The 22,933-nt window shown below is 33.2% G+C and overlaps 1 protein-coding gene across 2 annotated transcripts in view; it reads left to right on the plus strand.

The window, feature by feature from the left end:
* Nucleotides 1-430: 430 nt before the first annotated feature.
* Nucleotides 431-22,933, plus strand: part of LOC105254797 — a 35,209-nt gene continuing 12,706 nt past the window's right edge. The window contains exon 1 of one of the 2 annotated variants that reach the window (XM_011263700.3): nt 431-621. The gene's annotated coding sequence lies outside the window, so the exon portion shown is untranslated. Of the gene's footprint in view, nt 622-15,457; nt 16,403-22,933 lie in introns of those variants that run through there. The other variant, XM_011263699.3, reaches the window with a different exon arrangement.

Consider the following 22,933-nt stretch of genomic DNA (forward strand, 5'->3'; position numbering starts at 1 on the left):
CATTTTTGCAATTTTAATAATAAATTTTTAAGAAATTTTGCAAAATTTACGAAGCTGAAGCATTTTAGAAGTTGGAATCGTAATTAACATAAAAAAGAAACTCTAGAAAATAATTATTTATTGTTTTTTTGTTAAACTGTGCTACTTTATTTTCTCGATTTCAATTTTCCTCTCATCTCATAAAAATCATACGACGAATAAGTGTCGCGCGATGCTTATTGAACACGCTAACAAATAGTAGTATCGATAGGACAGAAGTAGCTTCAGCTTTGACATCCGCGGCCGTCACGTAGCACTTATCGTCGGATTAGAATACATACTCTATTCATTAAAGCGAGGCGAGCGAGGAGCACGTTACGCGGCAGTAGATTGCAGGAAGGCCTGCATCAGCGTTAAAGTGCATTACAGCGTCCTCGGTAGCGCTCGGTGGGTTGTCCTAATTCGGTCGCGTCGTTACGAAGCGGGCCCTCGGCCGTCTGCAGGACGTTATGCAATTGCATAACGGACTCGACCGGTGTGTCTCGACTTATTATACCGCGGTAGCCACGCCGCTGACGTTTCTGGAACAAAGAAATCCTTCGGTGGGCTGCAATTCCCCGTTGTTGGCGAGCGATTAGATCGGTAAGTCCCATTTCATCGGATCTCGGAGTAGCACATCGTATGCGGAAAGATAGATACGCGATTATCATTTTTTTTCATGCGATAATCGGAGAATAATAGCGAGTCGCGGCATTTCTCGAAAACATCTTTTCCTTGTCGATTACTCCTTCTCCTCGCAATGAGAGAAGGGAAAAAGATTTTCTCGTAACTACTTTTGAATTGTGAAACATGTATTTTTTATATTATTTTAATAACATATATTTTCTAATTTTTGCGTATATCGCAATAGAAAATATTTTATATTTATGACGAAAATATGTGAAAATCATTAAACTCGAGATGGGAAATCCTGTAATTAAAATTGCATCAAATTACAGGAATTATTAATTACCTCAACGAAGGTATTAGATGCCAGGAATAATTTCTCGATCGTCAATATTATTAGAAATCATTATTGAAAAGGGGGAAAAAGTAAATAAAAAAAAAGACGAAATGGAAACCTCTCGTCTTATCCGACATTCAATCTCTAAAGCACGTATTACAAACGCTACCTTGACGCGCGTTAATTGCAGGCGCTCAACGGACGTTAATTAGGTGTATCAGCGTTAAAGCGTTACGTCGATTTCTCGCGATCGGATAGCTCCTCTCAGCCCCGCGTGCACGAGGAAGCAGACTGTAGAATGTTCTCGGATCGAAAACCGTGGCATTGGCTGGCCTTGCACGACTTCGTTCCGGACGTTTGCGCAAGATCGAGGGCGAACCCGGTCGCCGTCTGCTCCAACGTGCAACAACGACACGCTCGCCGTAAAAGTAGCGGAAATCTATCTCTCGTTTCGAGATGAAAAGCCTCGAGAGAACGCGTCGCCTCTCATATCGATTTTCGAAGCAAATGTCCGCGGATCGCGACGTTCAACTCGCGCAACTCGCTGCTTGCAAGGCGAGGGGAAAGTGCAGCGCGGCCCGCGTGTATGTGGATCTACTGGTGAAAGAGAAAGGCCGCGGGAAAGGATACGTGCTATGATAGCGGCTGTGCCCGGCTGTCTCCTCTCCCGATGCATCTCAGCGCGCTGACCTTTCGTCCGCGTTACGAAAGATTTAATACTTACGCGATTAGAGCGCGAAGACGTCGTTCGCGATACGGCACGACGACGGGACAATTGGCCGCGCGCCATCGTATTTCCGTATTCGACCGATAAAAATCTCGATGATACGAGATCTCGACGATACGAGGTCTCGCCAAGCTCCCTCGATGTTAGATTCCTTTTGTTAGGTTCCTTTCGAATGCACGCGAATGGTACATTAAACTAGCAGACATTAAATCTAGTACGTGACAATAGAAATAATACTCATCTTGTGTTAGATAATCTTTTAATTGCTATATTTAATAATTACATAACTATTGCAACTATAAATAATTCAATATAAATCTTAAATAAGCATCAAATAAATTAATTTAAATAAATATATGTAAACACGACATTAAAGGTATAGTTGAAATTATTATTTAGATAATTATTTAATCAATAATAAATATAATTAATAAATTAATTTAATAAATATAATTATAGAGTCATGTAAATATGACTAATATTAATTAAAGGTTTATTTAACAAAATAATAATAATTTCTCTTCAAATCTCTCTTGTCATGGGCGAGTCGATCTCTCGCCCACACACAACGCAACTACGAAGATTTTAAATTTTAAATTTAAATTTAGATATATAAGTATATATTTCTTATATTTCTCAGTAATTTAAATAGAAATTAAATAGAATTTAAATTTATTTCTCCTTCAAAAGATACGAGATAAAAAAATTATTTCTTTTTTTGACAATCATTCAGCAATTCTAATTTCAAGTGCTCGATCTCGAAAGACTCAATCATGAAATTAATTCTTGTTCGTTTATATAATATGTAACGCTTATGTAATATATAATAGTTCTTTTTGTAAAGAATCTTTAATTAGGAATCTTGTTTTCATCTCAAACACGCCTTCCGGGGAATCGAGGAATTCGCGGAATGCAGACGGAAGCAAGAAACGATAAAGGATGAGCGTGTCATCTTTCATCGCAAACGAAATGCCTCATTAATATCCGGGATATTTATATAATATTTAAAAGATGTCTAAAAACATATGTCTTTTTTCGCGCGAAGAATGAACAGTTATATTACGAAATTATAACAATCATCGGTTTTTTTCGTTACTATTTTGATCCGCGTCATCGACAAACCGGCCTTTGTGATTAATTGTAACGGTAAATGTGTAGTCTTTATCGCGATCCTCAACTTATTCAGGAACATCGGGTGAAATACCAACCAGTCTAATGATTAATCGCGTAAACGCATACCAATATTAATATTTTCCATATGACCTTTGCATCGCAACGCCAGGAATTCCAAATACAAAAACAGCGTCATTTGTATGCACACATACATATACAGGGTCTACCAAAAGTGTGGAAACCCCTAAATATCTCGGAAAATATACGTTTTACAGAAAAGTGTTTCCAACAAAAGTTGTAGGGTTTAAGAAGATCTATATACTGATTCTATCAGTTTGACCTTGGATGGCGTCGTCAAGGTCAGGTCAAGGTCACATTGACTTTTTTAAATGACACCCCTACATTTGATTGCATATTCTTATAGCTTAATTCAAGAGCTTTCCAAAACACTATAATAATGTTCATTTTTATTAAGTACTTTGCGAGTTATGAGGGTTGAAATAATTTCTTAATTTTACATAAACCATAAAATATCTAGTAAACCATTCATTTTTCGATTATCTTACCTTCATACTTTTATGTACAAATTAATGAGAGGAATCAATTGGTGTAAAGAAAACACATAGTTGTTTCTAAGAAAAAATATGTAATTTGCAATTAACAATTCCATATTTTTTCTTAAAAACAACTGTATGTTTTCTTTACACCAATTGATTCCTTTCATTATTTTGTACATAAAAGTATGAAGGTAAGATAATCGAAAAATGAATGGTTTACTAGATATTTTATGGTTTATGTAAAATTAAGAAATTATTTCAACCCTCATAACTCGCAAAGTACTTAATAAAAATGAACATTATTATAGTGTTTTGGAAAGCTCTTGAATTAAGCTATAAGAATATGCAATCAAATGTAGGGGGTGTCATTTAAAAAAGTCAATGTGACCTTGACCTGACCTTGACGACGCCATCCAAGGTCAAACTGATAGAATCAGTATATAGATCTTCTTAAACCCTACAACTTTTGTTGGAAACACTTTTCTGTAAAACGTATATTTTCCGAGATATTTAGGGGTTTCCACACTTTTGGTAGACCATATATAATGCCGCGTGATAATTTTGCCAGCAGCATCGCATCGTCGACGTTAAAGAGATTTTATTGGCTAAATCTCATTGGAATATTTATTACGCAATAAATGTTGTGATCGTTATGCGTGAAGAGAGACAGAGGGAGATTTCTATTAAAATTCTACCGAGGCAAAACTCGCTTGTAATTAACCTTGAGGCACCGACGTGTGTGGATGACATATGTCACTCAGCTTCACCGTTTAACGTCTCGCTCTGGGATTCTGGAAAATCCGCGACTTGGATTTACAACGAGTTAACATATGTTATAATTAAACGCTTAACGAAATAAAGACATACAAAAATAGACATGTATGAGAGATTTAATTAAGAGAAAATTGTATTTTTCATCTCTGAAATTACACTTTGTTTTGAGATGAGAACGCTGGAGGGATAGAAAAAAAGGAAAAAAAATAAGCTTTGCTATCTGTCTCGAAATTTTAATTAATTCCATTTTAATCACTCGTTGATCCACCGATTTTTCGTTAATTGCAATTACTTGATTAAACGATGCGTATAACGTGGCGATATAATTCAGCGAAACGACCGGCAACATACGCCGACTAGCCGCCATTAATTACGCCGGTTTTCCATAGATAGAATAATGCGTTTTAAATAATTTATTTTCCATTCGCACGCGTAGAGACGATAAATGAGGCAAGAGCGGTCGCGCGATGGGGAAACGAGGCGCGAAGAGAACCAGATTACGGTCGACCTGTCGTTAATGTCGGTGATTCACGACGAGCGTAGAAAGGATAACGCCTCTCTCCATACACGCTGACAGTATCTCACGAATTTATGGTACAGAGTGCAGCTCTGTGATAAGAACACGCGTTATAACGCGACTTATAAGATCTCATTTCGGCCGCGTAATTTTTAGGCCACTCGACGGGATTTTGATTTATCAATTGGAGGATTAATAATTAAGTATTTTATGAAAATTAATGATAAAAAAATGAATAAAATGAAATAAAATGGAAAAGATTAAGCAAATTATAAGTGAATTAAAATTCGATTGGATTTATTTAACTAAATTTAATTCATATTTATACTTGTTCGTGAATCTTTTTCGCAGAGTTTTATCCAATTTCCAATTGCTACGTGATACGATTTATTTCCCGACGGAAGATTCCGGTTACGCAAGATTCGCGGTTCACAGTTTTTGCACCGTTTCTTACCGTCCATCCGGAAGCGCGCAGAATGCGCTCGGGATGCAACCGGAGCATGCGGTCGATTAGAAATTGAATTACTTTCGCCGCGTGCGCCGTCGTCGGACGGTTCGCTATCTCCGCCATGCTTTAGAGCCTGTGACCGCCGAGATAATTTCTCACAGTAGTTTCTATCCCGTTTTCTAAGCTATCGAGAAAGAAAGAAATGCAGCGCTCGAGATAGCAGCCATTCGAGGTTGAACTTTCGCGAGAAGCGGAAGATTCGCGCTTTCGAAAATTGTCTAACTTTTTGCTTAAAACTGCCGATTATCCGCGTTTTACTCTTCTCTTTCGGATAATGATATCCGACATCGTTTGTGTTTTATGTCGGACATAGAATTCGTTCGGTAGATTTATATCGGTAGCCATTATATTATTTTTATGCGGGTGATCTTCGATGTGCATCGAGTCAATTGTATTAATTAAATTAAGTTGATTGTGTTAATTAAGTATTAAATTATGAGATATCAGAAAGATTATATATTCGATAAATAGAATCACATTTTTTAATTTTTGTATCGCAGAATCATTGCAGATATATATCTAAACTAATTCAGCGTGAATGATTAAGAGTAAAGATTTGTTAGATGTTTGTGCAATCTCGATATTGCACAATATGAATTATTCGTTTCCGTCAATCAGACATTGATCAGAGAATTGGTCAATCAAGGAAAATGTCGTTTTTATCTTTTTATCTGTATTTGATTGATAAAAAAAAATAACTCCTTAATACGACGACGATATGTCGCTCGCAATATTGTTAAGTATTTATTTATTTTTCATATCTTTTAATGTTTCATGTAAGATATCGTTTATTAAAGTATATAAATCAATATTTTTTAATTTGAACTTATTTATCACTGTTTTTTAAAGAAATACATAGAAATTATGCTATTCTTACCAGTATTCCAATTATTATAAATTGACATTTTTAATTTACGTTGGCAGTAAAATATTTAAAAAATCAAGTTTAATATTTTATATAATAATTTATAATATTTTATAATAATATTTTATATAAGATTGTAATAAAATAATATATTGTGCGTGTATGTGTTTCTAATATTCTTGTGCAATGTTGTTAAAAAAAAGAAATTTGCTCATCATTGCATTACACGCAATTGTGCATCGTACTTCAAACTTTACTTGAATACACAATGAATGTATTAATAAAGCTCGCTTCGTTAAAGATTCTCTTCGCAAGGAATTTCGCAAGGACGCATCGAGAGCGCCGTGTATTACGTATTGTAGATATAATCTATCCGCGGATATCCATCAGAGATGCATGTGAGGAAGACTTAATGATGTTCGTGAGATGACATCACATTCTAAGTAATGACAACAAAGTATCGATAACTCCGAGGCCGATTCGAATCGCTTTGACAGCTGTTTTGTCAATTTAATGTATCTGCTATTTTTTCCGAGTACTTGTGAATCATGCAGAAGAAATTCTGTCGACGATATTGTTCTCTCTCTCTTTCTCTTTTTCACTCTTGAATGCGCTGAATAAGAAGAACGAAAAAGAGAACGTCGTGAGATAGAATTTTTCCGCAAATCGCGGACGAAAATCGGTGCTTTTGCTATTGATTTGCGCGGAGAAACGGAGGTGCAATCCAGCATAATCAACAGGTCGCGCAAAATTGCACGATTAATGGCGAACGGGCAGTATTAACGGTAATGACGGACGATTAGCTGGACGATGAAAATGTTGTGGAACTAGATCGCGGAGAGATCTATAAATCAGAATCAATTTCTGCCGAGCCGAGCGATCTCATAAATAATCGTTCTAGGCCGCGGCTTAAACGGTAGTTGTTGTTTAGCAATTACAAATGTGCCGCTATTTCTACATGACTTCTACTCTTGTAAAAGAATCTCGGGATTCGAAACACAATTAAGGATTAAAAATAGCATTTTAAGTGACTGTTGGCAGAATAATGTGTATAAGTCCAAGATAAATGATCTTTCGTACATATCTGTGTGTATCTTAAGTGATTTTTAATTTTAACGAGTACATCAAATTCTCTCTCACATTTCGAGCCTTCAATTTTTATTTCACACAAATAACACTCCCTCTTATTTCATTATCTGATCATTAAGGATTTAAATATAGTATCTTTACGGGTTTTTTTATGTAGATCTAATTTTTATGATGTTTTTTAGCAGATACATAGATATAATAGTATTCATGTAACCAATGTTAATTATATAAAATATATGGTAATTCTTGCAAATTATTAACAGCACAAGATGATATAATAATTATTACATTACTATTTTCGCAATGCAAATTTATATATATAAGAATTGCTTTATCGATATAATTTTATTAAAATTAGACTTTTAAACAAACATTTATAGGAGAAACATGAAAATTAAAAAAATCTAATGAGCAAATATTTAAGACACTTTATATGTCTAATTAATATTTTTATATAATAATTGTATATAATATTAATTTTATATTATTTTATATAATAATATATATAATAATTTATATAATAACAATTTCTCTAAAATATACATATAAGAAATACTACACACTTTATAATATTGCGCATAGATAAAAATATACATTCGCATAGAAAATAGAAGATGCGATAAATAAACATGATGTGTCTTTTTTGTGTGATTAAAAAAATGCGATAGCTTGACAGGTGTTGGATGTTCCTAAACGTTATACCGTGGTATACTTATATGGTTAGATATGTTATTACCTAGCCAAGGATATTATCGTCCTTGCCGATCGTAAAATTACGTTGAGAGAATTCTATTCTCTTGTGACGCGATGCGTTGTTCATACAATAGTTTCGTGCAATAGTACAGATGCGAGATTAGTTAATTCACTCAACCCTTAAATCGTTAATTTATGACGTCGCGGGACTTTCGTTTTTCTTACATGAAAGCGGAAAAGCATCCTCTACTTTTACGTGCGTCTCGACGTCGCGCACACGCTACTTGAGCTTCTTGTCGTCCATTGTATTCTTAATTAAACTTCCGCGTCACGATTCATTATTTAATCGCCGCGTAATCATCGCGGATAAAATTTACGTCACGCTGTAAATCTTTGAAAAAAAAAGAGCAAACTCACATTCTGAGAAAGTTTTCTCGTGTAAAATACAGAATCTAATAAAGTATCGAATCCCATGTCATTTATGCTTTGCCTCTTGTCGTATTGTTTGTCTGACTTGCAAGAATCTTTTGAAACGAAATGTTAAAAGAAAACTTTCTACAACATTATATAACATGTTTTAAATTATTGATAAATTTTGTTGTGTTTTCTATGGCCAATTTAAGGAAAATAAACTCGGAAAAATTAGTCTGATATTATAAATGCTCTAGTTTCCAAATTTCAGAACGATTACAAAATTTATCGATATTTCTCTCTTGCTTTCCAAATTTCTTTTTTTCTATTTATCATAATTAGACATCTTCCTCGTCGCTTTTCGTAGCGAAATTAGATAATTTTTTCTCGATCTTGTAACTATAAATAATTGAAGAAACCGACTACAAGAACGATTACGCTTTTATCATTGATGTTGGTAGCGAAATTAAATAATTTCTTTTCTCCATTTTGTGTAACTATAATTGAAAAGATCGATTATGAGATCGATTACACATCGATTTACACATTTCTTTTAATGTCACTTATTAATATCACATTAATTGCGCGAGATTAAACTCGCGAAACGTGAGAAAATCCATTCTTCATGTAATCGCGGTTCTTGTGTCGAAACGATACTCGTTCCTTTGTATCGTTCATTTGATAAATGCAATTCGCGCGAACGAATGAAATGAAAAAAACTGTTACTCGTTTGCATCTTCTCGATAACTAGTTCTCGTGCATTTGCATATAGTACTATTTCTTTATTAATTGCGTTGCGTTCGATGCCCTTTGTGTAAAAGAGCCAATCGATATAATCTAAACTAATTTTATTTTGCTAAAGAAACAATCGGAATTATAAATGCGCTTTATTCGCGGGAAAAACTTGGATAAATAGAAAAATTCACAGGCGGAAGCTATTGATATTTATTTACATTTATTCTACTCCGCACACAATAGAAAAAACAATGTGTCGATATATTTGAAATACAACATGCATATGCGCGAGATTTGTGTATGATTCGAAGCGGAGCGATATCGCTTCTCTTTGCGTGCGATATCGCTTTTGCACGCGTTATCGTCGATATGTGTCGCGTATTGCAAATTTCATCGGCATTCCAACTTGCATAAAGTGCGCTCCATAAAGCATAGTTCTATCGTTGCATCTCGCATTGTGATATTCCTGCCGCATATATCGATTATATGAAAGAAAAAGCGAAAGAAGAGACCTGTAAAAATGCATGATACGTGGCATGGACACATTGCAACACATAAACCAAGACATTTCCTAATTTTGCTTTATATCATTTAATTGAAGAGATTTTTTTAATTAAACGAAACAAGGAATCACAATACATAAAATAAATAATATATAATATGCATAATATATTTATTAAAATAAATATATATAAGTAATTAATTATATAATATATATATCATATATATATATATATATATATATATATATATATGTATATAAAATTTACAAAAAAAAAATATTAAAATTAAAAAAAATTTTTTTTATCTTTAATTTTTTTTCCTTTTTATGTACGTTTTTATAAAAGATATGCGTGGTGATTGTAAATAAGATTGTAAATAACATAAATGTAACAAAATGATCAACTGTGTGTCAAAACTGTACACAAAGGTTTACATAAACATCGGCGGGAAAAGATGACTTAATTTCTTAATAACCCAAACTTTTTTCTTTTTTTTGCGATTTAGCTTTTGCGAGTTCTCGATCGCTCGTAACAGCCATTGTACCACCGGTTCCCTCGCGAATCCTCGCATATCATGGTATCTTTCTCAGATCGATTACGGCATCGTCGACGAGCGGGATCCTCTGGACGATCGTATAACAGTCGAGCGCGAGTAATTACATATCCTGCACACTGCTCGTTAACAGTTCTGCAATACAAAACTGCCTCGATATAGCGAGGGAAAATTGCAGAATTTATTCTTGTCGGAGACCCCGTTAAACTTCCAATCTGCTTATCTAATTGCGCTAGTGAAGACGTCATCGTAAATTATTGAGCAACAGTCACATATTCAAATGTAGTAATTTAAATACGAGAAAATATTTTATATTCTCCCGCTACATATGTATATTAAGGTTAAAAGTAATCTAATATAGTTGGAACAGTATGTATTGGTATAAAAGTTTACGATGATTACGGGTTTGTTTCGTCTAACAATAAGTGGACAGTTTTATGGTATATAACGTCTGATAAGATATTGTAAAGTAAAACACAAACAGATTAACATGGGTTAAGATTAGATACGAGTTCAAATATTTAACCGCCACAATTTTTAACATATTGCTAAATAAATAAGCATTATCTCCCGCCTTTGCACTATATGATAGCTTGATGTAATTCATCATTGCGCCAATTATTATTTTACCACGGGTATATAGCGAGATACGGTAATCTTCTTGTATTACAGCAATATACAGTGTTTGAAAAGTTTCGTATAAATTTAAAAAAAAACATAGTTACCAAGAAATAAATTAAAGAAAATAAACAATTATTTTTTTCAATGATAATCTTTTAAAAAATTTATTTTTGTGATAGTTGTTTTATTCTTCTAGCGATTCAATGTAAACTTTGTGCAGTGAAATTTTTTATTCTCTCAAAGAATTTATATTTATAAAATATATTTAATATATAATTTTATAAGATAAATTTAAATTTATTCAACACAAAATATTTATAATATCGAAAATCTAAAGAGATTGAAAGAAAGATTGTTGTATTTCACTAAACACTCTATATAGGTAGCTAGTGTCAAAGCGGATATACCCGGCGGTGCGAGTGTATCGAGGAAATCCCTTGAAACAATTATTGTCCATAATGATGATCGTGACAGCCGTGTCCCAGTTGCGGTCTTTGCTCGCGGACGACGAGGTCTATTGTTCCTTTCGTTGAGAAGGCCTTACTTAAGGATATATCCTGTCATTTTTCTTCAATGATGGGCCGCGCGATTGGCAATCCGACACGCAAATGCGCAAGAATAAGCGGCTTCTATACGACAAATAAATAAATAATATAATAGTCGGCATTCCGTTTTTCTGTCACTGCACATTTTTCACTAATAATTAATAATTATTTTCAAAATTATATATAATAATTAATAAAAATGAATCGTATAATTCTAATAAATAATATATTATAATTAATAATGAATTTAATTATTTAATTATATTAATTTAATTATATATATATTTAATTATATATATATCATCTTTCTCAATATAACTTTAATGGATTCTTGTATCTCATGCAGCAGTACATGTTTCTTCTTATATTGCTTGTTATATTAGAATATGAACGAAATAAGCCTTGCATATGTGTTTGTACGTGTTAGATATTATACAATATATCTAGCTCACTAATTCAACATCCGCCCATATCTAATTATAGATAATGGGAGCGGATAATTAATGTCTCGTCTATATTAAAAAAGTTTATTTTATCTTATTTATGTATTGTGCACAGTTCTTATCTATTATCATAAGGTGCTGCACAATCGCGATGTGGCACTCTCAAAAAACTTTTTTTATTTACAATGTCGTGGCGCAAATTGATAGATTTTTGTCACCTAGTTTGTCGTATATGTTTCGATTTCATCATTTTAATCTCATTCTCCGTTGATGCATATGTAACCTACATTTCGCGAGCCCGCTCTCTTTCGTTCAATCCGCCATTAGGTGTACTCGTGCGTTTATTACTCAACCGAGAGTACTTGAAAAAAGAAATCGTCAAGTTTGTTCATTCGACACCGATCGCTAATTTGCTCATTCGCTAGAAATTGAAAAATAGGTCAAAGATTTTAGCAAGAGAATTATCGAAGGACATTCCTCGTTCTTGTAAGTTTTTATCCTCAATCGGTTTTCATAAAATGTGGGTCGATAAAAATTATATAAATATTGCCAATTTTTACAAAAAAATATAGTAGATATTAAATATAAAACCTTCACATTTCAATTTTTCCGATAGGTCGATAAGTTAACATAAATTTGCGCGTTTTTATTTACATTTTGATCCACTAATCATAATTTGTTTCGTTTATTTTAGATCGTAAGATACGTTTCGTTATCTTGTAAAGCTAAAAAGCTTAAACGCGAACGTTTGTGAGAGTATTCTTCTAAATCACGATCAACAAGTGAAAGTATTCTTGTTACAAGAGACTCGAGATTCGAGGTTCGTTATTATTAAAGCTGCATCTAACCGTATATAAATCGATTTACCTTGGATAAACGATCATTGCTGTCTTTCATTATAATATAGCAAGAGATTAATCGCGTGCATTTTGTTGGATTTGTAAATTTGTTTTGTCATTCTATCGAACACTCACTTTTCGTTTGATAATCTCATTTTGATGATCCAAATTTGAGATCTCGAAAAAATTAGGCTCTTATATTTTCCAATTATAAATAAAAAATTATTTAATTAAATTATTATTAAAAAAAATTATTTAATTAAATTTAATTATTAGACTTTTGGATGTATATATTTCTTCTTTCTTTTCTCCCAAAGTATTGTAGAGTTTTCAATAGATTTTAGAAAGAGTTTTATTATTTAAAGCAACAACAAATCAGAGAAGCTAATTTGCAACGTTCTTTATTAGGTAATTCTGTCAGGAGATTATTTAGCTCTATAAAAAAATGCAATTTTTTAAAATTCTGAGACTATTTAAGATAGTTTTATAGAGCTAAATAATCTCCTGACAGAAGATTCTGCTCTAAATTGCTTTAACAATTAATTTTGAAAGTAAAGATGGCCTCCCTTTTTAGAAAAGAAATATATATTTTATTATGCAATTCCAGGTTATAAAAATTCGACAATAGTATTTTCGTTGCGTTAAATAACAGAGATTCTTCTAAAGCTGATCGAGAATTATACTATAGCAGCATCGAATACTTTTGATCGATCAAAATCGTTCGTTCGGTCGTTCGAAAGACGGTTCGTCCTTTAAGTTCGCAGCTGAGAAAGTTCGCTTGGGATTGTATACGTTGTGATCGCTGCGTGTAGGCTGTGTCGGAATATCCTTTTACTCTCGCGCTGTAACTCATAATTCTTCCCGTGTATTCTCGATGTCTATAGATATCTTCGAGCTGATTTCGCCTACGCCACGTGCGAATTTTTCGATGCGATCGGAGAGTTAATTACACTTCGACTTCCTGTTGGCGCTCCGGTAATTCTGACGAGGAAATTCCGGCAAGCCACTGAAATTCCATCCCGAATTCTCTCAACGAGTGATTTAGAAGATGCCTAATATTAATCCTTGGTTACTTTCTAACGGAATTTATTTCTCCAGATCATCCGAGACTGTTGCTTTTTAAAAATATAATTCTTTGTCTTCATAATTTTGTATGACTATTTTTTATTTAATCTTTCCCTTTTTTAAGTTTTGCATACATAAAATAATGTATTTAATAGATTAAGGTATTGACATATTAAAATGAGACTATTTCTGAATTATGATCAAAATTATTCCGTTATAATTCGGGGTTTTCGAGAAAAGAAGTTCTAACTGTTTGTGAGAAAGAAGAGTTCTGGGAACGTGTTTCGGTTAATTATTGCATCCGGTTCTGGCAGATAGCAACTCAAAGAATCTCTTTCATCGTTCAGTCATAGCAATATCTCATAAAAATTGCTTTGATGAAACGGAAAATGTGAGAATTATAAACGAAAATAAATAAATATATTATTTCAAATGTATATATCTCTCGTATAACTTGTCCATAAAAGTATTATGCAATTACATATTAGAGGAAAATATAAAAACGATCGGAAATATAAAAAAGATTTTAATATATTTATTATATAGCTATATGTAACTGTATCATAACATAACTTGTTTTTAATTGAGCTAAGAGAGAGAAAGAGAGAGAGAGAGAGAGAGAGAGTAGTCATTCCTTGTAATTTTTATAAATACTAAATTCTATAAAAGTCACCAAAATGCTATAAAAGTCACCAAAATGCTATATTATAATTTTGAAAAATTTGAAGTTAAAGCAATTATTTCTACGTACTTTATACTGCAGCACGTGCCTTGAAAAAAATTTGACGTCATTTAAGATATTATATTAAATATTAAAGATATTATATTAATTATTAAACTTCAATCTTTAAAAGAAATCTCTTGCGAAATTTAAGATTAATGAAGTTTTCAAATTAAATTTTTGTTGATTTATTGCGGGAAAGTAAATTAGATTAGATGAAGATTTATGAGTCTAAATTTTATTCAAAATTTTTAAATTGCTCAATACAAATCTAATAAATGCAAATTTAAAATGGCAAAATATTAAGATTCACAAAAATTTTTTATAAAATTATTATAGGGGTTTTCAACATTCTATGTTAGAATTGAAAAATATGTTATGTAGTGACTCTAGAAATAATTAATCTTAATATCACTAATTAATCTTAATAGATCCAATATTTATAATACAATTTAAAAAATGTTATTAACCTTAATCTTCAAAATTTATAAATTTTTTTTAAATAATTAAAAGTTTCAACATAAAAACTATACTTAATTTTAAACTAAAACTTTCAACGTATAATTATAAATTACGTAAAAATAAACTATTTTAACTATGTTAAAAAATAACTAATTTTTACAAATTTTTAATCTCAAATTGTTCAAAATTGTAACGAGGACTTTTATTTACCATTTCGAAAAAAAATACAAAGAATGATTATTATTCCTCCTGGATTTAATTTTTTTAAATTTTCATTATTGTCAATTCTATCTCTAAAATCGGATTTTGTCAGAAAAAGAAATTTTCCAGTTTTCTATATATTTTATCTCGTTATCGGGTTATTCTGAAAGATGCATTAAAAGTCACATTTTAATATAATTTCGCATCAATTATTGTTCTCGATTCGTTGCCTTGTAAAGGACACGCAAATATACTGAAGGCCCTATTTATTTGCCACACAACAAAATCATCGCCTCCTTCTCTTCGATCTGGTCGGTGCAGATGTTATTCCCTCATGAGTTCCCATGTGTTCCCCAATGCCCCTAGGGTCCCGGAGGTATCACCCTTCCCGTCGGGGCCACATAAGTTGACCAATCGACCACTTCTCTCTCTCTTTCTCTCTCTCTATCTCTCTCTCTTTCTCTCTCTCTCTCTCTCTCTCTTTCTCGCTCCCCTCTTGGTTCTCGAACGGCCCCCTAGTCGAAGACTTCGTCTGGCGTCTGGCGGCAGTTCGGAGCGAGACGCCGACACGACGTAGTATTTTCGTCCCGAACAACTCGAGCTCCGAAACGTGGCTCTCAAATCGTCTCGCGGCATCTTTTCGTATGCATACATATCAGTTGGCGATTTGGCGAACGTGTTCTACCAAAGGGCAAAATCGTTATCCGGCGAACGTTGTCACGGTCCGGAGAACGTGCCGGCTGCTGATGTGGAGGTGCGTGTAAAACGGGTATTGGCATACCCTTTCGAGTGGCGACCGGCTATCGGCCTCCGGGAACGAGACATTTTCATCGTCCAGCTTGATCAGACGATCGGAATGGTCATCGCCTCCGCGGGCAAAGGTCGATGAATCCGAGAGGATTGTTCATCGAGGATTGTCATCGTTATCGACGCCGGTGCCTCGAATAATAAATCGTCGAGATTTCAGAGACGATCGAAGATTCACGCGTGTCTCCTGCGGGCGAAGGACTGCCGAGGAAGATCCAAGTACATCGGAGCTCCCTTCCACATATACACACACGCACACAGCCTCCGTTCCTTCCATTCAAGGCTCGTCGCATTCATCCGCCGGCAGCAGCAGCCGGTATCACGCACACACATCCACGCGTATACGCGATCCGCAGAAGAAAGCGCGTCCGGTACGTCTTGCCACGCGTCGTTTTTCCGTCGGAATATCCGGCTGCGGAGAAGCCGGAGAAAAGCGAAATCCCCGATGCACTTCCTCTGAGGACCAGCCGGGAATAAAGAGAGGAGGGACGTCGGCCCGAGATGACGTGACGCGTCCTAATCGGAGAGGAATGCCGGCGCCTTGACGCGGATTCCTCTGGTCGTCGGGATGCGATCCAGCCATCGGGACGCCGTCCGGACGGATTTCAACGGCTGGCGAACCACCAGGCTGCTCTGACGATCACAGCCGCGGATATCTCCGTATTTTTCTCGTAAGTAGAAACGCAGCCTCTCGGGGAGGAAACTTGGAGACTTGCGCCGTGAATCCGGATCGATTCGATGTCGAAATGGAATACCGTTGGAATTGAGTAATCATCGGAGTTTTTTGCGGCCACACCAAGTGTGGCTCTTGGTGTAACGGCAGCATCGGTCGTTTAAAACTTAGTCCGATGGGAATACTTTTTGATGTACTTGTTAAAAGTTTTTTCGATTCGCGATCCCATTCCGATTACTCTTGAAGAAAGCCTTCTCTCCGATCATTTTCTCGGCGAGCACTCGAGAAAATTAGTTAAGAGGGTCTCAAAGAGAGAAATTTAAAGTATATGTAAAGTATGAAGTGTTTTTAATAAATTATAATAAGCTAAATTAATTAGTATTCACAAAGTAAAGAGGGCGATAAGCTGTCGAGATATTTTATTTTTAATTGTTATATTTTTAAATGCAAAAGTTCAATAAAAAAGATATGCAAAAAAGGTATATATTCACTTGTATTATGTCATTCAGCTTATAAATAAAATTTAATTTACTGGCATTGATTTGAAAGCCCACGAAACTTCCAGCCAAGCATTAATTGAAAACAAGATACCTAAAAGCAGTCTGACAGCGATGAAACGGGGACTACAAAAGCGTGACTTAATCAACTACTCCAAGAATTTGGTCTGGTCTGACCATGAAATTGACGAAATTCTCGTGAGGCAATTAAATATCGATCGTTTGCAGATGGTTCGCCAAGTGACTATCGAACCAAGAAATTACCGTTAAAGCCAATCTCAAATGACCTCAATCTATCCTTGGCGGATTCTGCGTATGTTTTCGCGCATATTTTTGCGATACCACATGCTTAGGTAATTGGTAGTTAAATAATAGGTAAATAGAATAGAGAAATAAGGTAAATTCTTGAGAGTCTATGTTTTGATGTCGATAAATTCCACTGTCTACTCGAAACGAAATTACGAAATGGCGGAAGAATCGACCTTCGCGTTTTCTTTTTTAATTTTTCCTTCGATGAAACCAAGAATCTTTGCAGCCAACGTGCATAGGATTTTGTGAGGATCGCCCGCTACGAATTATGAAAGTGCGTGAAAGCCCGGGGAAAGAGTTAAATGTATGCGCGGTTGCTTGCTCGCACGATTGTACGCTTTAACGACCCAATTCGACCGATTTCATTTGACATGAATCGAGCGAGGGATTCAATTTCCGTTATCGATAATAATATATGGGATATAGAACGCGATATAGAAATATTGATATTGTATGCGGGATAAATTGGCGTTTATATGACACACGCATGACGCGTGTAATTGACAACAAGATTCTATGAACACTACGCGGCCTCGACGTTTTTTTTATGAGAGCTCAACAAGTAGGCTATCATTCGCCGCAATTTTTAATCCTTATCATTATGTAATACATATTGGTCAATTTTGAACGAAAAAAAGTATAGAGCATCAGAAATTATATTCTAATCAAAATTTATGTATATTAAAAATTATGTATATTAAAGAATACATACTATGTGAAATAATAATAATAATAATATTGTTATTATTATTATTATTATTAAATAATACATACTATGTGAAATAATAATAATAATAATAATAATTTTTATTTTGATTATATTTTTTGATATTTCTGATATAATCTTTTGATTATATTTTTTGATATTCCTGATATAATGTAATACAAAAATTTATTTCACCTCTTTTTAAATTTCGATATACAAACTGGGTTAATTTTATAAATCTTTATTAAAACTAAAATTGAAGAGTCTATTAAGGATCTATTAAGACTCTATTATCTAAATATTTACATTCGTGAAATTTATACCGCCTTTATTGAATTATAGCCATTTTCATGTCATTTTATTTGCCAAGTAATCTATTGATCGGATCACTTCATATCCATGTAATCATGTTGTAATTTGTTTCGCTACTTCTAATAAGATGTGGAAGTTGAGTAATTAATTCAACAGTTCGAAGGACAAGCGATCCTCGCGCCGGATTGCCGTTCTTATGTGTATAATACACGCCAGACACAGATAAAGGAAACAGGTTATAGATTAATAATACGACAACAATATAACTTGTCTCTTATAATATTATGGCGCAAGTTATATAGATATTATCTCTTTCGAGAGAAATATAATATTTTCTGATGTAAAAGTCGATGTAATTCTGTCGCGATAGCTTCGTGTTGTAATCATTCATTGTCAACGGCACGTGGATCATAGATAAAGACGGAAAATATTTATAGTATCAAAAAAAAGTCACGATATACTCGCTCTAAGCGTATACAAATACGAAAGAAATAATCTATTTCACTAAAACACTGATACATAGAAGATCATCTTTTCATATTCAGATAAACAAGTTTATCGACCATATTCAGGTAAACAAGTTTATCGACCACCACTTTTAGTCATAAATATTAATACGTAAATTCCCGTTATATCAATCATCCACATCATTAAAACATTTAAAAAATAAAAATTCTAAAATATAACCGTGTACTCAGAAGCGCGGAATGCTTTTAATAAATTGCATTTCTATTTGTGAATTTTTTAGATTTATGCGAATCAACTTCTTTAAATACTTCATTTAAATATTTCTTTATTATACTTTATTATACTTTATTATACTTTATTAATAGTCGTATATTACTATGACGCGATGTGAAAGGTTACTGTCACCTTTTTAAATTCGCGAAGGTTAACTATACCCGTTGAAATTTACTTGAAAATGCCTGCCGCGAGAGATTAATTATAGAAGCTGTTATTATCGCATCTTCACGATCATGTATATGCAGAGGCGAGAGATTGATGAACGATCGACAAGACGCGACATGGATTATATATATTTATTTGTTCGATCGTGTCTCTTGAGGGACAATGTGTACGACGTGTAAAGAGCCAATATATGCGATCCAGCTGGACCTCCCCCACTCGTCCTCTTCTCGATAACGGTTGTACGATCCAGGTATCGCAACCTGGCATCCCCGATAAAGTCGGTCGCAGCAGGCACGTCATTAACGTTGCACGTTGTGTCTTCACGGACATCATCGTCAAGTGGCATGACAGCCTCTGAAACCCGATATAAATTGAACTTTTAGAAAAAAACGTTGAAAAAGTTTAACTGCTCGAAAATAAGTATGAAATTAACGCCAAATTAGTCAAGTATCCTTGATTGTATATCATCAGTTTATAATTGACGCTAAGTAGTTTAGTGCGCCTATAGATTGTAAAGCGTTTTATCGCACGATCTATACTTAGTAAAGAGGAATTTAACACGAGGAATCAGTTTGATAATATTAATATTATATGCGTAAAAAAGATTCAAATTATTCAGATGTTATTCAGAAATTCATAATTATAATTTTAATTCCGCTACGCGCTTGATTATATGTGTTAATTGGTTTTCTTCGGTATGTGCTTGGCGCACATCTTATCGCGCGCGTAATATTTCTTTCTCTAAAAATATAATGGATTGTGTGTGTGTGTGTGTGTTGAAAATATTTTTAATTGCAAACATATATTATACAATCTCTCATAATTCTAAAATTATATACACTGATATTATTTAAAAAAATGTATCAGAAGTATTTTTTCAATCTTAAATTTTTTGTTAATTTAACTTATTATATTTATTAAGCTTTATATAGAAAATTATGCGGTAATGATATCATATATTCAATTCATTTATAAGTCAAACTCAGTTTGCTTAGTTTATTTATAGTTTATGTAATTTGTCGTAATATAATTTCTCTATATATATGCTAAATCGGGTTTCTGAAAGTTTTTTGTAACTTTCTTGTGAATAAATTGCATAATTTAAGTAGCGATATCTTTTCAATAATGTTACGCCATTCCACTATACTAGATTGATTAATAAGATCTTTAAAACTGCTTGTGTATAAGAATTTAATCATACACTATTTCATTTAAAATTTTATAATTGCCCTTTTTTATTTTCTTTATAATGGATTTTATTCATAACATAGCATATAAAAGATTTCATTATTTTATAAAATTAAAAAAAGAGTTTATATCAAGAGTTCGTTAGGAAAAATGACGTGTAACGAAATTAGTAAAATATTCCCTAATTTTGTTATGTAGAAAAATAGCTCGCATTGGAAATTTCCACCTTAAAAAAATGTTTTGTGTAAAAAATGTTTATTTATATAAATAAGTAAAAAAATAAAATTTTATTTCCAATTTAATAAATCTCTATAATTTAATATAAAATTTATAATAAAATTTATCTCTATAATTAATATAAGACTTATAATAAAATTTATCGCAATGCATTATTCCATATCTTTACAACTATATCTTTTAATTTTCAACGGAATGTTAATTTTTCATAACTTTTTTGCTTTTTAAAAAGATAGTCAGCCTAATCAATTAAAAATCATTTATCAATCAGTTATCAGTTGTCAACTAAAAATCATTTATCAGTTTGAAAACTGATAAACGTAGTTAAAACGTAGTTATCAAAACTGCGACATTATCTAACAAGGAAGTGCTAAATATCTATTAAAAATCACTTGTCAATCAAGTTATCAGTTATCAACTAAAAGTCATTTATTAGTTTGAAACAATATTATCAACTACGATATAATCTAACGAGGAAGTACTAAATCTCTACTAAATATTGAAGGACATCGACATTTTTAAAAATCTTTTCACTGTTGAGAATTAATTAAATATTATATATATTAATATTTAAATAAAATTATTCGCATATGTATGAAAGTAGCGTTCTTGCCGGGGAAGGACACGGTTACATCAAACTTCAGATAAACTTCAAAGTCGAACACGCACATGGTATTGTCAGATGGTAGGAAAGAAGCGATCCTCCTGTCATCCGAGGTCTTGCGTCGCGGATGATCGGATAAAAGCTCAAGTGGCACCCATGCGTCGAATCAGAGATTGCATCGGCACGAGAGAAGGATCGTGTGTGCAGTTATCCGTCGACGAGATGATGACGTGCGTGCGGCCAGCAATTTAAAGCTGCCATTCGCTTCCTGCGGTGGAGGGAACAACGGCCCCGTTTCGACAATCATGCGGTGCCGTTAAGTATTTACGTGTAACCCCGGCCTAATTGCCGCTCCATAATACGAAAAGCAGACTCGCTAAACTGCACATTTATGTGCGAACATGTCGCAGTTGTGGAAAAAAAAAATAAAAATGAAAACGAGCAATTCGAAGTAAAAATGACAAATTTTATTAGACATTGTTCGAGAGATACGCGATCTATTGTGTGTATACACACTATACATGTATTATACATTTAAAAAAATGAAAAAGTGAGAATAATAAATGCAGACGATAAAGAATAGCAATTAAAAATAATGAGATTTGCTTGCTTAATTAATCTGCTTAAATATAATTACGTTTTTCTTTAATCTCTTAAGAACATTATTATAGTCTATTGTAGTTTGAAAAAATATATTGTGTATGAAAGGAAACTTTTATCGCATAAAACTCGTTAGAATTTATCGCGATCAGAGCTTGGATACATTTTGTCGTAAATCGAAAAAGAGATCAGAGTTACCTGAGTATAAATTTTTCGAATTATCGCACGATCGCTATAAAATTCGAAAAAAAATCGAACGCTGACTCGCGATCGAGATTTGCGAATACCATCCCATCCCTACAGGCTGTCGACTATTGCTGCAACGGATTCTGCGAGACTCATCCGGTCCAAACAACTTTACATATCGCTCGCGCGTAAACTTCACGGGCGTCGTAACTGTAAACTGGCATAAGTGATACATAAATTTGCATAGGAATTAACCACGGCTTGAGCTTTTACGGTGTTACTGCTTCAATTTCCGTGTGACGCCATTCACCGTGGGAAGAACGTCTTCTCGAGGACCACCCTTGCTGTCTACATGATTTAGAGATGATCGTGTATGACACATGTGATTATTCCGCTTGAATAAAATAAATCGTAAAAGTTTAAAAACAAGGTTTAGATGAGAATAATATTTTAAATCACGACTCGCAGTACATAAATTTTACATAGATTGTCAAAATGTTTTATTACATTTTGCGATAATCTTGAAATAACAATAGAATATGAAATAACAATAGAATTTAATATCGATAAATTTCGAAATAATAGAAAATTTCTTGAAAGATATAAATCTAATTTGTGATGGCATATAAATTCTGACATTATTCCGTTATTTAATTTGCTCGAGTCCGGAAATTGAATTCTTAAACTGATTTAATCCAAGAGAATATTTTCTCAAGTCATAATGAGTTTTCTTATAAAGTGATTACGATTGAAAATAATAGCTGTTCAGGTTTTAAAAATTTTAGAAAATGATCATTGAACATGATATGAAATCAATATTAAAATTGGCGATAAAATATTCAATATAGCGAATAATTACTCAATAAATTAATTACACCTTTGTTATCTCATATTTTATCATAAAAATTTTATTAACTTTTTTATAATAAATTTAAAAAAAATTAAAACTTAATTATATATATAGAATAGTATTTATTATTA

The sequence above is a fragment of the Camponotus floridanus genome, unplaced genomic scaffold (genome assembly GCF_003227725.1).
Source record: "Camponotus floridanus strain SB8 unplaced genomic scaffold, Cflo_v7.5 scaffold7, whole genome shotgun sequence".
NCBI lineage: Eukaryota > Metazoa > Arthropoda > Insecta > Hymenoptera > Formicidae > Camponotus > Camponotus floridanus.